The 14,115-nt window shown below is 48.9% G+C and overlaps 1 long non-coding RNA gene across 1 annotated transcript; it reads right to left on the bottom strand.

The window, feature by feature from the left end:
* Positions 1–466: 466 nt before the first annotated feature.
* On the bottom strand, positions 467–7,035 carry LOC139033358 (uncharacterized). Its single transcript, XR_011485940.1, has 2 exons — positions 6,902–7,035; positions 467–1,245 (listed from the first exon to the last, which is right to left on the bottom strand). It is a non-coding gene; the product is annotated as an uncharacterized lncRNA (long non-coding RNA).
* Positions 7,036–14,115: the final 7,080 nt, after the last annotated feature.

Raw genomic sequence — 14,115 nt, 5'->3', positions numbered from 1 at the left:
CAAGCTAATGGCATGCTGAATTGTAAGAAATTGTCAGTATTTGGTCATTTTTGTTCTATACAAATGGCAGTTGCATATGATTCAGCCTAATGTTACTGAGCTCCCACCTCTATGAGAGACTTGCTTCCAGAAGTTCTCCATGTGTTATCTGTTTTAATCTTCACTATAGTACTTCATGCTGCTGCTGCTGCTGCTAAGTTGCTTCAGTCGTGTCCGACTCTGTGCGACCCCATAGACGGCAGCCCACCAGGCTCTCCCGTCCCTGGGATTCTCCAGGCAAGAACACTGGAGTGGGTTGCCATTTCCTTCTCCAATGCATGAAAGTGAAAAGTGAAAGTGAAGTCGCTCAGTCGTGTCTGACTCTTTGCGACCCCATGGACTGTAGCCTACCAGGCTCCTCCATCCATGGGATTCTCCAGGCAAGAGTACTGGAGTATAGTGCTTCATAGTGTTTCTTTTTTTTCAGTTCAGTTCAGTTCAGTTGATCAGTCATGTCCGACTCTTTGTGACCCCATGGACTGCAGCAGGTCAGGCTTCCCTGTCCATCACCAACTCCCAGAGTTTGCTCAGATGCATGTCCATTGAGTCGGTGATGCCATCCAACCATCTCATCCTCTGTCGTCCCCTTCTCCTCCCACCTTCAATCTTTCCCAGCATCAGGGTCTTTTCCAATGAGTCAGCTCTTCGCATCAGGTGGCCAAAGTATTGGAGTTTCAGCTTCAGCATCAGTCCTTCCAATGAATATTCAGGACTGATTTCCTTTAGGATGGACTGGTTGGATCTCCTTGCAGTCCAAGGCACTGTTAGTCTGTTTTTCAACTGGAGAAACAGGCGTCAGGAGGTTAAGTACTTGCTGCGAGCAGGCTCCTCTCTAGGTGCAGTGTGTGGGCTTCTCATCGCGGTGGCTTCTTTCGTGAAGCACGGGGGCTAGGGTGCGTGGGCTTCTGTAGTTGCGGTTCTGGGCTCAGGAGTTGTGGCACATGGGCTTAACAGCGTGTAGGATCTTCCCGGACCAGGGATCAAACCCATGTCTCCTGCATTGGCGGGCAGATTCTTATCCACCGAGCCACCAGGGAAGCCCCTTTAGTGTTTTTAACCTTCATGTTTCATATTAGGAAACAGCTTCAGACTAACTAGCTGAAGATCACGCAGCAGTTTTAAGTGGATCCTGTTTCAGCTTGGGTCCTATTTCACAGCCCAGCGTCTGCAGGCTGAGCCCTGGGGGCTGAGCTGCGGCTGGTGCTCCTGGAAGCAAAAAAGAAGGGTCACAGTCAACTGGGGTGTTCAAGTTGTACTAGTATTGAAGTGAAACATGAGTCAGAAAGGGGAAATAATATGACCTCTGGAAAACAGATATGACTCAACCATCAGTAACAGTTCACTTTGGAAAACTGAGTCAAAACAGCTTGATTTAATTCAATATGGTCACAACAACTGGCCTTTACACACTTGGAGGTGTGCTGGCTGCACCTTTAAAGAGAAATTGGGAGTTGAAGAATGCTGTGCCTCGTTGGAGAGCTCTGCTGTGGGTTGTTGGACAGGGAGGGCCTGGCTGAAGGGCACCTGGAAGAGCTGGAGGCTGTCGGGATAATCACTTCAGTTCAGTCGCTCAGTCACGTCCAACTCTTTGCGACCCCATGGACTGCAGCACTCCAGGCTTCCCTGTCCATCACCAACTCCCAAGCAGTTTGAGCTTGCTCAAACTCATGTCTATTGAGTCGGTGATGCCATCCAGCCATCTCATCCTCTGTTGTCCCCTTCTTCTCCCGCCTTCAATCTTTCCTAGCATTAGGGTCTTTTCAGTGAGTCAGTTCTTCGCATCAGGTGGCCAAAGGATTGGAGTTTCAGCTTCAGCATCAGTCCTTCCAATGACTATTTGGGACTGATTTCCTTTAGGATGGACTGGTTGGATCTCCTTGTAGTCCAAGGGACTCAAGAGTCTTCTCCAGCACCACAGTTCAAAAGCATCAGTTGTTCAGCACTCAGCTTCCTTTATAGTCCAACTCACACATCCATACATGACCACTGGAAAAACCATAGCCTTGACTAGACAGACATTTGTTGGCAAAGTAATGTCTCTGCTTTTTAATATGCTGTCTAGATTGATCATACCTTGGGATAATGGGTTGAGACAAATATAGCTAGAGAAGTGAGGGGTCGTGTGGAGAGAGCTGTGACGGGGAGGTCTCTCGCAAATACAACCAAAAGAGTGAAAATGTAGGGCTCAATCCTTGGTGCTGGCCAAACTGTTGGGAGCATGAGAATCCAGTTAGACCTTCTAGAAATGTGTGGAAAGACTATAAGTTGTAAGGTATGAAACTGGGACCAGGGAAGTAGGAGTGAGTGTTAAATGGACATGAACATATGGAAATGTGTTCCAAATAATGGGACTGTCATTCAGCAGTAGATGCAGAAATAGTTGGAACAGTCTAGAGGCGTTCATTTTAATTCTTTGGTTTTTCTCTGTGGGTAACTGCTTTCATCCAGTCCTTTTCAATATGGATTGAGTCACATTCTTTTTATTTGACACAAGCATATATTTGCCATAAGTATTTTAAAGCATTGGACAATCACTGCCTCATTCTTAGGGCTTTGATTGGGGCACTCTTGCTGAGCTGTTATCTCGCCGAGCGGAGGAATTTGAGATGAATCCTCAGCCATTGGAACAAAAACTACCAAAAGAAAGTTCTTGATCAACCCAGATCTTTAACTTCTTTTCTGGGTCATCTGCCAGGTGTTGGGAGTACAAAGGCTGGCAGACTGCCTTTTAAGAGCTTATCATTTGTTTAGGGGAAAATATGACATATACACAGAGCACAAGGCAATGTTTTACAAATGCCAGATGTATGATGAAGAAACAATGCAACTTATAGAAAGCAGCGGGACTGCCATTTGCAATGGAGCTAATGAGACGAGGATTCCTGAAATGGTAGATTTGAGCTAATCCTTGAAGAATGAGTGTTTCAGGAAACAGGAGAGTGACAAGAAGTCATTGCAGGCAGAGGGAGTGGTACACAAACGTGCTTGCACACACTCACAGTCCAGGGGTTGGAGAGCCCATATTTGCTTAGAACCTAAGTAGACTAGTTTGGGCAGAGTGAAAGATTTGTTTGGGAGGTAATATCAATGGCCCCCTCCTTTTCTCTACTTGCATGTTCTCCTGGATGAAGTCACTCAGTCTTTCACATTTCAATAGTGTCTGTATGCTGATTCCTGGATTTGTAACTCCAATACAAACCTTCTATATTCTAGACTTGTCTATTCAACTACCCTACTCAGCATCTTCAGTTATCCCACAGGAATCTCAAACTGAACACAGCTACAATGAAACTCTTGGATTTCTCCCCCTGACTGGTCCCTGCCCTCCCACCTCCCATGTCTTTGCCCTCCTGGTGAGTGGCGTTGTGCTTCGCCCTGTGATCGAGACGAAACCCTGGGAATCATGCTTGACTTCTCTCACTTACTCCCCAGCCTCTCCTCCACCCATAATACATGCCACCTCTTCCACAGGAGAACCTGTCTACGTCTTCCTGACTCTCGTCGCTATCACCCAGGTATGCAAGCTCAAGGCACCAGCCTCCCTTGCCTGTCATTCTGTAATACTCCCTAATTTCAATCCTTCCAGACCTTGCTACCTGCAGTCCTTTCTCTGCCCAAATGCCATGTTTCATTTACAGCACTAGTCAGAATCAGTATCTCACTTGTTATCTGGCTCCTCCATTGGAAATATGAGCTCCATGTTGGCAAAGACTTGTCTGTCTTGTTCAGGCTGTACCTTCAGGGTCTAGCTCATGCCTGGTATTGGCTTAGTTGCTTCAGTCGTGTCTGACTCTTTGTGACCCTGTGGACTGTAGCCCGCCAGGCTCCTCATCCATGGCGATTCTCCAGGCGCGAATACTGGAGTGGGTTGCCTTGCCCTTCTCCAGGAATCTTCCCAACCTGAGGACCGAACCCACGTCTCCTGCATCACAAGTGGCTTCTTTACCCATTGAGACACCTGGGAAGCCCGCTTGGTATTCAGTAGGTGCTTAAATGTTTGTTAAATGAGTGAATGCATGCATGCCTGCTCGGCTCCATAGATTCCCCTTGATGGGGAGGAAGAGATAGGAAACATTTTTCATAAAGGACAAGAGACACAGCCGGAAAAGGCGGTCCTCCCCTTTCTTGCAGGCTTTTACCTGGGAGCAGAGGAGGTGACTGCAGCTGGCCGTGCTCACCGCAAGCCTGGGCCGAGTCAGGGCAGCAGACGGTTGAGCCGGCTGGTATTCTCTGCTGGCCCAGGCCCGGGTGCTGCGCTCACCCTACTTGCAGGTCCCTCTCGGGGCCACATCAGGTCATGGACTGGTCTTGGCCAGGGTTGTTGGGCGGAGGTATTGGGTCAGGGTTACCTCTTCCTCTGTCGGACATGAACCATCCATTTATCTGAAGGCTTGCGGAGGGAGGGAGGCAGTCACCTGTGAAAGGCCCGGCTTCTCCAGTCTTTCCAGAAAGGCTTTCAAGTGTCCTGCTACTAATTAAGTGGTAGCACTGACAGCAACGTGTTAGTCACTCAGCCGTGTCCGACTTTGTGACCCCCAAAGGGTGGCCTGCCAGGCTCCTCTGTCCATGGAGTTCTCCAGGCAAGAATACTGGAGTGGGTAGCCATTCCCTTCTCCGGGGGATCTTCCCGACCCAGGGGCGGAGCCCGGGTCTCCCGCATTGCAGGCAGATTCTTTCCCGTCTGAGCCACCAGGGAAGTGTGACTCCCGGACTGGCAGGCGGATTCTTTTACTGCTGAGCTACCGGGGAGGCCAGCACTCACAGCTCATGTGTGTTGCTTCATGCGGGGACTGCTGTCAGTGTTTCTTGGTATCGGGCTCTAATTCCCACAGTCACTGAGGCAGATGAACGATGCCCACAGATTCTTTGACACTCTTCCCACTGCGGATTGGGGTCTATGTGCCCTCCCCTGGGATCTGGATGGCCCCCTGCCACCTGTGATCCATAGACTATGGCAGAAGTGCTGACAGGCTGCCTCTGAGCTGACTTTGGAAACCCTGGCTCTTGCACACTCACTCTTGGGGAACCCAGACACCACATAAGAGATTTGCCTGCTCTGCCAGAGCAACCATGGGGAGGGCCCTGAGACTACAGAGAGGGACGGGGCCACCTCCAACTTCCTCGTGGGGCATCAGACCTGGCAGAGAACAAGCCGTCTCGGATGCCAGCACCCCACCGGGTGTCATCCCAGTGACGCCACGTGGATCCGAGTACTGTGCAGCTGAGCCTGCTTAAGTGCTTGACCCACAGTCTTTGTTTTTGAAGTGAAGTACAGTTGATTTACTGTCCCACAGTCTTGTGAGCAAGCTAAAATGACTATTTTAAGTTACTACATTTTGGGTGGTTTGGATTCGGCAATAAATAACTAGAACAGCCACCCTACCTCATAAGTATTGTCATGTCCTCATTTTACAGATGAGGAAACTGAAGCCAGGAACTTGCTCAAAGCAGCACAATCATAGAGTCGGATGTGGAATTCAAGCCCAGGCAGTCTGGCACCAGAGCCTGGACCATGCCTATAGCGGCGCACCAGGCTCTGTCCGTTCCTGGTGTCAGCTGCCAGCAGAGAGTTCTGCCTGCCCTGGGCTTCTTAGAGTCAGGATGGCTTAGCGCTTAGCCTCATTCTTCATCTCTGCCAAATGACTAGGGCTGAACTAGGTTAAGGGCTTCCCAGGGGGGCGCTAGTGGCCAAGAACCCACCTGCCAATGCAAGAGACGCAGATTTGATCCCTGGGTCAGAAAGATCTCCTGGAGGAGGGCATGGCAGCCCACTCCAGTATTCTTGCCTGGAGAATCCCATGAACTGAGGAGCCTGGAGGACTGTGATCCATAGGGTCAGAAAGAGTCGGACACAACTGAAGTGGACCTCGCAGGCACGGACTAGGTTAAAAATCTAAAGCAGAGTTTCTCGACCTGCTTTTTGGCTGGATAATTAGGCCAGATAATTCTTCACTGTGGGCTGTGCTGTGATGCTCAGCAGCCTCCCTGGCCTCCACGCACCTTCTCTGTGTGGTTCCAGCCCCTCACTGTGACAGGCAGAGATGTCTCCTGACACTCCCTGAGCCGCCCGCAGCCGAGAACTGTCTCCAGTCCCTTATGGCCACGCCGTCACGCTTTCCTCCCCTCTGCAGTGCGGCCCCCTTGGCTACTCTTTTCTTTCTTCTATAAAAATTTTTATTTATTTATTTGGCTGTTCCAGGTCTTTTGGGGCATACGGGATCTTTTTCAGTTGTGTCATGTGGGATTCTCCAAGCAAGAATACTGGAGTGGGTTGCCATTTCCTTCTCCAGGGGATCTTCCTGACCCAGGAATCAAACCCAGGTCTCCTGCATTGCAGGCAGAATTCTTTACCAACTGAGCTACAAGGGAAGCTCTAATTCCCTGACCAGAGATCAAACCCAGGCCCCCTGCACTGGGAGTGGGAGTCTTTGCCACTGGACCACCAGGGAAGTCCCCTCCTTAGCTACTCTTAACTCTTGTTTAAAACTGAGGAGTTATCATGCAACCCAGCACAGTGTTCTTGCCTGGAAAATTCCATGGACAGAGGAACGTAGCCGGTGATGTCCATGGAGCAGCAAGAGTCAGACACGGCTGAGCATGCACGCGCTGCATCTCGTCTCCTCCATGCCTGCCTCTCAGCCTCTTTGCCCCTGCAGTGAATTATGTGCTCCATCATGCCTGGGGGTCTTTCCATGGTGTGATATGGAGATGAGCCTGTGTCCCTGCTGGCCCGTAAGCTCCATCAGGACAGAGACTGTGTCTTAATTGTCTTTGTACCTTAAGTATTGAACACCAGTCCTGGCTGGCTCAGTGTTGGCGCTCAGCAAATTCTTATTAAAACAAGGAATGAATGAGGCAGTACCTGGTGGTCGTTTGTGGAGCGCGGGCTGTGTGTCAGGCTGAAGCCAGTTTGAATCTTGGCTCTCTGTTTGCTAGCAGCATTCAAGTTGGCAAAGTTACATAACCTCCTCAACATTCCTCTCTGGAGCAGAGACAGTGAAGTCTCTACCTCACTGGGAGAGAGAAGAGAGTAACACAGAAAGGAGATGATTTCTCTTAATCGCTTGGCACAGTTTGACACAGAGTAAATGCTCAGTAAGTGGTCTCTTTTACAAAACAAATGAATGTTAGCATTTCATGTCTCCTCCCCCTTCACATGCCTTATTCTGCCCCTGCAGTTCTGCAAGCCGACTTTGTTGGCACAGACACTCATAGAACATCTCTTCTTTCTCTTTTTCTGGAGACCGCCTCAATGTTGTTGTGGGCTTTACTCACTCCTGGATTTGAATTTGTGCAGCTTTCTCCTGTCGCCAGGTGCCATCCCACCCCTACATCCTCTGACAGACCCCGAGAGCAAGGGGCAGGGCGCCTGAAGCCTTAGGGAGGCCTTGTGACCTGAGGCTGGAGAGAAGTGAGGCTCAGGTGATCAGGTGTGGCCCTTCTCCTCAGACGGGCTGGACTGGGGACAGGATCAAGGGAGCTGGCAGGCCGTGCAGGGCAGGGGAGACCGCGGCAGACGGTGGAGAGCTGTAGGGTAGTGGGATGTGCTTGTAACCCTTCCCTCCTCTTCCGGGGACATCACTGTGCATGGCTCTTGCTAGCAGGGAGCATAGTTGCGTTTCATTCATGAACAATCATGGTGGTATTCAACAAGGCTGGGATGGTAAGGGTATTTATGATTGAATCAATTGAAATCAATCAATTTCTTATTGATTAATAAGAAATCTGGCAGAAAGACTGCTCCAGGATTGGCTAATTTATTTAACAGTGTCATTGAAGACCCAGATTCTTTTCAACTTGACTGTGTTGTCTTGTCTGGCTCCTCTGGTCTCAAAGTGGTTGCCGTAGTTCCAGGCTTCATACACAGACAGTCATGTGCAGAGGCAAAAAAAAAGGGAGGGGGGGGCACTCTTTCTTGCTTAGTCTCTCAACTCTTTAATAAAAGAGTTTCTTCCTGTCTTCCTTTGTGTCTCACTGCGTTGTTTCACATGTTCATCCTAACCCCGCTCCTCAGATCAGTCCCTGAAGTGCACAGATCCTTGGGGGAGAGTGAACAAAATTTGGGTGCTGTTGAAAAGTGGACAGCCAGGTAAATGTTGGTTAGGATTTAACAGGGTCTGCTATATAAAGTTATCCTGTTTTGGGAAAAAAATAAAATGTGAGAAAAGAAACACATGAAAGAAGCATGTGCTACAAACGTGAAAGGGGCCTAAAGCCATGCATAAGGGAAGGGACCTGTTAGTTGGCGGGAATTCAGAGGTGCTTCAGAAAACCTGCATGGAGCTCAGACTAACCACAGTTTGTGTGCGTGGTGCACTCTGTCTCAGATTTTAAAAGGCGTTTCTGTCTTCACAAAGTCAGAAGCTTTAACTGCTTTATCATATACTAACTGTGTAGCCTCAGGCAAATTAGTTAGCCTTTCTGAGCCTCAATTTCCTCTTAGATAAAATGGGAATAATTATATATTTTCAGTCTTGATTTCTTAGTTCTTTTCGTTTGTTTTTAAAAAAAATTTATTGAAGTATAGTTGATTTATAATGCTGTGTTAATTTCTGCTGTAAGCAGAATAATTCAGTTATATTAATATATCTTTGTGTGTGTATAGATATATATTCATTATTATATTCTTTTCCATTATGGCTTCTCAGGGAATATTGAATATGGTTCCTAAATGGGGATAATTATAAACCTTCCTCCTAAGGGTTTGTTTTGAGAATTAAATGGGGTAGAGTATAACCCAGAGGCTGGATTATGGCATCCAGTAAATATTATTATTATGGCTGTTATTGTGTTGTTACATCATCATCATTTATTATTATCATTATTATCTTTGTCATTATCTTTGAGTCTTCAGCACTTAAGTTGAGGTGCATGTTATTTGTTCGATATATGTTTATTAAATGAAGATGGGTTGGGAATGAATGAGCGGGGAAAGGGTATATAAGTGTTAAATAATGGTCACAAACTCACTGTAAAGCAGGCCGACGTGCAGGGGGACGTAACGCGATGGCAGGGTGTGTAGCCGGTTTCCCACGGGAGATGCCTAGGCGCGGGGCCGTGAGCATAGCGAAGCATCCCTGTGGGATGGAGCAGGCGGGCAGCCTTCACCCGGAGGCTCTGAGGCCAGCCGTCGAGGACGGTGGGAGCTGAGGAAGGCGACAGGGCAGGGGGACATTTTCAGGTAGAGGTCCCCCCTCCTCCTCAGACCTGACATCTCAGAAATTGCGAGCGTCAAGGATGTACCCTCAGGGAGCCGAGGTTTGGTTTGGTTTCTTGGCGGCTTACTTAGTTCCTCAGGCCCCAGCCCAATTCCAGCACCCGTCCGATTCTCGCAGGAAAGCGGGCAGCTGCCGCCGCGCCAGGCCCACACATCTGCAGAAGCGGTCCCTCCGCTGACCCGCTCTCTATGACAACCACTGCCCGTGCTCTGCGGTAGGGGCCAGCTGGCTCGGGAGTTAATCAGACCCTTTTATGCCAGTTCTCATCAGCTTTCAAAGGGTCTTTACACAGAACACTCCACACTGAGAAGCGGATGAATATTCATAGACGCGGTTTCTCCACCGCCGGTCCGGAAGGACCCGCCTTCAGGGCTGCTGGCTGTCTCTGGGTGCGGGCACTGCCTTCGGCCTTTGTGCTTACTGCCGGGAAGAGGGAAGTGAGTCAGCCTCTGACACTGGAGACACGTGTCCTCCCGTGCGTGCTCCACGGTCAGAGGCCAAGCAGTGCTGGGGAGCGGTCAGAGGGTCTCCAAGCAGGGCCCTTGTCTGCAGTGTGTACCGCGCACAGCTGACCCAGGTTACACCCGAGAGACCCGTTTTCTCATAACCTGCTTCTCTTCCATTTGCCCTCTGCCTGATCTGCCATCCTCGGCGTGCTGGTTGGACACCGCCTTTCAGTTAGAATAACTCCCACAACACTTCCCTGTTGGCTCAGCTGGTAAAGAATCTGCCTGTAATGCAGGAGATGCAGGTTGCATCCCTGGGTCAGGAAGATCCCCTGGAGGAGGAAATGGCTGCCCACTCCGGTGTTCTTGCCTGAAGAATCTCACAGACAGGAGCCTGGCGGGCTACAGTCTAAAGAGTCACAAAGAGGTGGACACGACAGAGAGACTTAGCAGACACATTATTGTTCGTGGGTGGCTTTCATCCATGTGATCTGATTTCCTAGACCACCCTGAGGGGAATGCAGGGCCAGGATGACAGAACCTATTGCTTGAGGAAGGGACCTGAAGCTCACCGCCAGGCAGAGGTGAAAGGAGAGCTGTCAATCCTGAGCCCCGCCCACCGACTTCCCATCATTCTCAAGGGTTCCAGCCCCTGGCGCTGAAAGGCTCTTAAGCTCAAAAGCTATTAATAGTCTTTTTCTTTTTTCTAACGGAAATATAGTTGATTTACAATGTTGTGTTAATTTCTGGTATATAGCAAAGTGATTCAGTTACACACACACACACACACACATGTTCTTTTCCATTATAGGTTATTACAGGATATTGAATATAGTTTCCTGTGCTGTACAGTGGTCCCTCATTTGTTTATATATAGTAGTTTGTATCTGCTAATCCTAAACTCCTAATTTATCCCTTCCCATCCCCTTCCCCCTTTGGTAACCTTAAGTTTGTTGTCTATGTCTGTGTCTGTGAATCCATTCCTATTTTGTAAATAAGTTCATGTGTATCATTTTTAGATTCCACATATAAGTGATGTCTTAGGATATTTGTCTTCCTCTAACTTCACTTAGTATGACAATCTCTGTGAAAGTTGCTCCGTCACGTCCGACTCTTTGTGACCCCTGGACTATGCAGTCCATGGAATTCTCCAAGCCAGAATACTGGAGTGGGTAGTCTTTCACTTCTCCAGGGGATCTTCCCAACCCAGGGATCAAACCCATGACTCCCGCATCGCAGGTGGATTCTTTACCAGCTGAGCCACAAGGGAAGCCCACACCCTAATCTCTTTAGGTCCATCCATATGGTGGCAGATGGCATTGTTTCATTCTCCAAGAACTGGTCTTGAGGACATGAAACCATCTTTGAGCTCTTCTTCTAAGTGTCTAAAGCAGTTGGACGTGTTCTGTTCTAAACTAAGTCTCCCAGAGGGGCCCACACGCAGGGCGCTTTCTGAGCCCATGTGGCCCCAGTGGGCTTGTCCTCTCTGAGCCTCATGCCGGTGCTCTCCTGGGTGGTACTCAGCACAGCACCCAACGGCCTGCCCGCCGCTCAGCTCTCTGTCCCCGGTGTCTGCAGGGCTGCCCTGCGCGGGGAGCTGGCTCTCTTCAAACATCTCCCCTGCCAAACAGGCGCTTCCCTACGATGCTTGTGAGGGCATGCAGGCCAGCTGGATGGGAGCTTTTGGGTTTTATCCCTCAAAATTACAAATGCATTAGACCGCGGGTCCATCGATCTCACTGCTGGGAATTTTTCTATATGTAGCTTTCATATATATAGCAGGATGAATGTATTAGTATAAGATTTTTCCATTGTAGCCCTTTTTTGTAATAGCAAAAGTTGAACACAGTCTAAGGGACCATCTACAGAGGACCAGATAAATGAATTGTGATGGAACCACATAAACACAACATAGTTACAAAAATGAATGAGAAAGTTCTTAGTAAACTGAGAGAGAATGATTGCCAGCAAAAATGCAAAACAGTGTATATAGTTGGCTACATTTTGTGTAAGGGATGGGGAATGAGCATTTTCATATTTACTTGTATTTGCATAAAGGAACACTGCAGAGATACTGAGAAGCTAGTGATATGCTTACTTTGAGGGGTGGAGAATGGGATGGATGGGGTGGTAGTAGGCAAGAGAACAGTAGATTTTTCAGTGGGCACATTTTATTCTCCTTTTGAGTTTGGATTCTGCTCAAGTGCACACATCTAGGAAGCCTCCACCTTGGCTGACCAGGAGAGGGGAAGTTTTAATTATTTGATTAGACATTAATGGATTGTTGTCATTACATTCAGCAAACTTTTCCCCTACCAGATGCCAAGGCAGAGACATTCCTAGATATGTGTGCACTTGAGCAGAATCCAAATCCTTAACCTCTGAGCCATCAGCAGGTATCTTGGTCAAGTCATACCTAACAGGAGCCAGTCAGGAGATAATGTGTCCCTTCCAGTGTAGATGTGATAAAAAGTAAGGCATGTCCTGAGCTAGGCAGGAGCAGAGCAATCGCTTGCAGGATTGAGATGCTGCCCAAGGCTGTTGGAGATTTCATGTAATGCAAGGCCTCACCCTTCGGAATTCCCAGGTCATCTTTCTGCTGTTCTCTGGCTTGACTGTGTCCTGTGGCACCGAGATAATGCCACTCAAAGAGTTGGTGGGCATTTGGATGCCAGCTCTGCTGCCAGCCCTGGCCCCACCTGCAAAGAGGCCTGGCTTGACCTGGCTTCTGAGAAGGAGGTCTTGGCACCAACTGTTCTGTTCTATTATTGGGCGAGACCTCAAATCACCCCAAGGCATCAAGTTTTCCCACTCAGCAACCACCAGGTACCTGACCGCGCTCGCCCTGCCCAGGGACGGCTAAGTCATTCAGTGCACCTTAACCCCCCTCCCTCCTAACCCAGACCGTGCTCTCTCCTCTTGTTATTGGTCCAGATTCAATTCAGGAAATCTCCTGTGTCTTCATCTCACTTGACAGAATGAGTCCAGCCTTCACCAGGAGCTCTGGCGGGAAGCCCTGATGGTCATCACTGCTTCTCCTGCCTGAGCTCCACCTCACTGAGCCATGGGGACAGATGTGGGAGTAACTTTGTCATTTTTACAGTTTTCCTGAAGCATTGAAAATAAGGTAGAAAAGTAGCAGATTTTTCCTGCTAGGCAAAATAGGCTTGCCTTTCACAGTTTAGAATGGCTCCAAGTGGGCTTCACTTGTTAGGCATTTTGAACCACGTGCTTAGCACATGCTCTGCACCCGTGGTGACTCAGTGAGTGCTCGGGGATGGAGTGAGGCACAATGGAGCCTCTGGCCTCCTCCTCCAGGGGTAACAGAAATGCACAAGGAAAGTGGGGCGTGCTGAGCAAAGGGGCAAATTGGGCGGATCTGCTGTTTTATGTACTTCCACCATGAATGACAGAAAGGGAAGTTTTCATCAGTTTCTTATTTTTCTCCCTTTATCCCAATAGAAAAAAAATACTTGTTTTGCTTCTTCCTGCTTTTCAAAAATATCTAAATAGGTCAAAAGAAGACTAGACAGCTTAATAGGGAGCATGCTGAGTTAAAAGTCTAGGCTTATGAGTCTGTGGTTGCTTTCATTCCACAGTGTCCTCCCTGAGGAATGGGTAGCACGAATCTCTTTTGAATGTTATGAAGGACGTTGTGAAAAGGGATGAGCTGGTTCTCCACCTCTGTGGTCACTCTCTTCTTGTCTCCCTGCCCATCATATTTTCTCCCTGGTACTGCCGTAAGGTCCCTTCAGAATGCCCTGTGTTAAAAATTGGTGCAGTCTGGGCTTCCCTGGTGGCCCAGTGGTTAAAAATCCACCTTGTAATGCCAGGGACATGGGTTCAATCCCTGGTCAGGGAAGATCCCTTATGCTGTGAGGGAACTGAGCCAGTGCACCGCAACTGCTGAGCCTTTGATCTGGAGTCCTCAGGCCACAGCTACTGAAGCCGGTACGCCCTCGAACCCATGCTCCACAAGCAGAGAAGCCCGCGTAAGGAGGAGCCCGCGCGCCATGACTAGAGAGCAGCCCCGCCCTCTTGCAACTAGAACAAGCCTGCACAAAGCAGTGAAGATGCAGCGCAGCCAAAAATTAAAAAGCAAATTTTAAAAAAAGTCCCCTGCAGTGCATGCCTTCAAGGCGCTCCCTGTTTCTAACAGGAAGGAAGCAAAGCCCATACTGATAGAAAAGACCGAGAAGAAACCAATGCTACACCCTTAACAAGATTAGAGTCGTGTAGTAGAACGGTGACAGAGAAGGTGCAGACACAGGACCTCAGAGCCAGCTGTCTCAGGGGTAGGGGTGGGGACCTGCCCTCACCTTCATGATAGGAGTTCGTGGAGAGGGAGCCACGCGTTGAAGTTTTGGTGGGGACCCTCAGCTGCGGGCATGTGGAATGGCTGAACGCAGAAC

Source organism: Odocoileus virginianus, unplaced genomic scaffold (genome assembly GCF_023699985.2).
Source record: "Odocoileus virginianus isolate 20LAN1187 ecotype Illinois unplaced genomic scaffold, Ovbor_1.2 Unplaced_Scaffold_3, whole genome shotgun sequence".
Lineage (NCBI taxonomy): Eukaryota > Metazoa > Chordata > Mammalia > Artiodactyla > Cervidae > Odocoileus > Odocoileus virginianus.
Note: the sequence above shows the minus strand (reverse complement) of the source record. Positions and strands in the feature narration are given on the sequence as shown.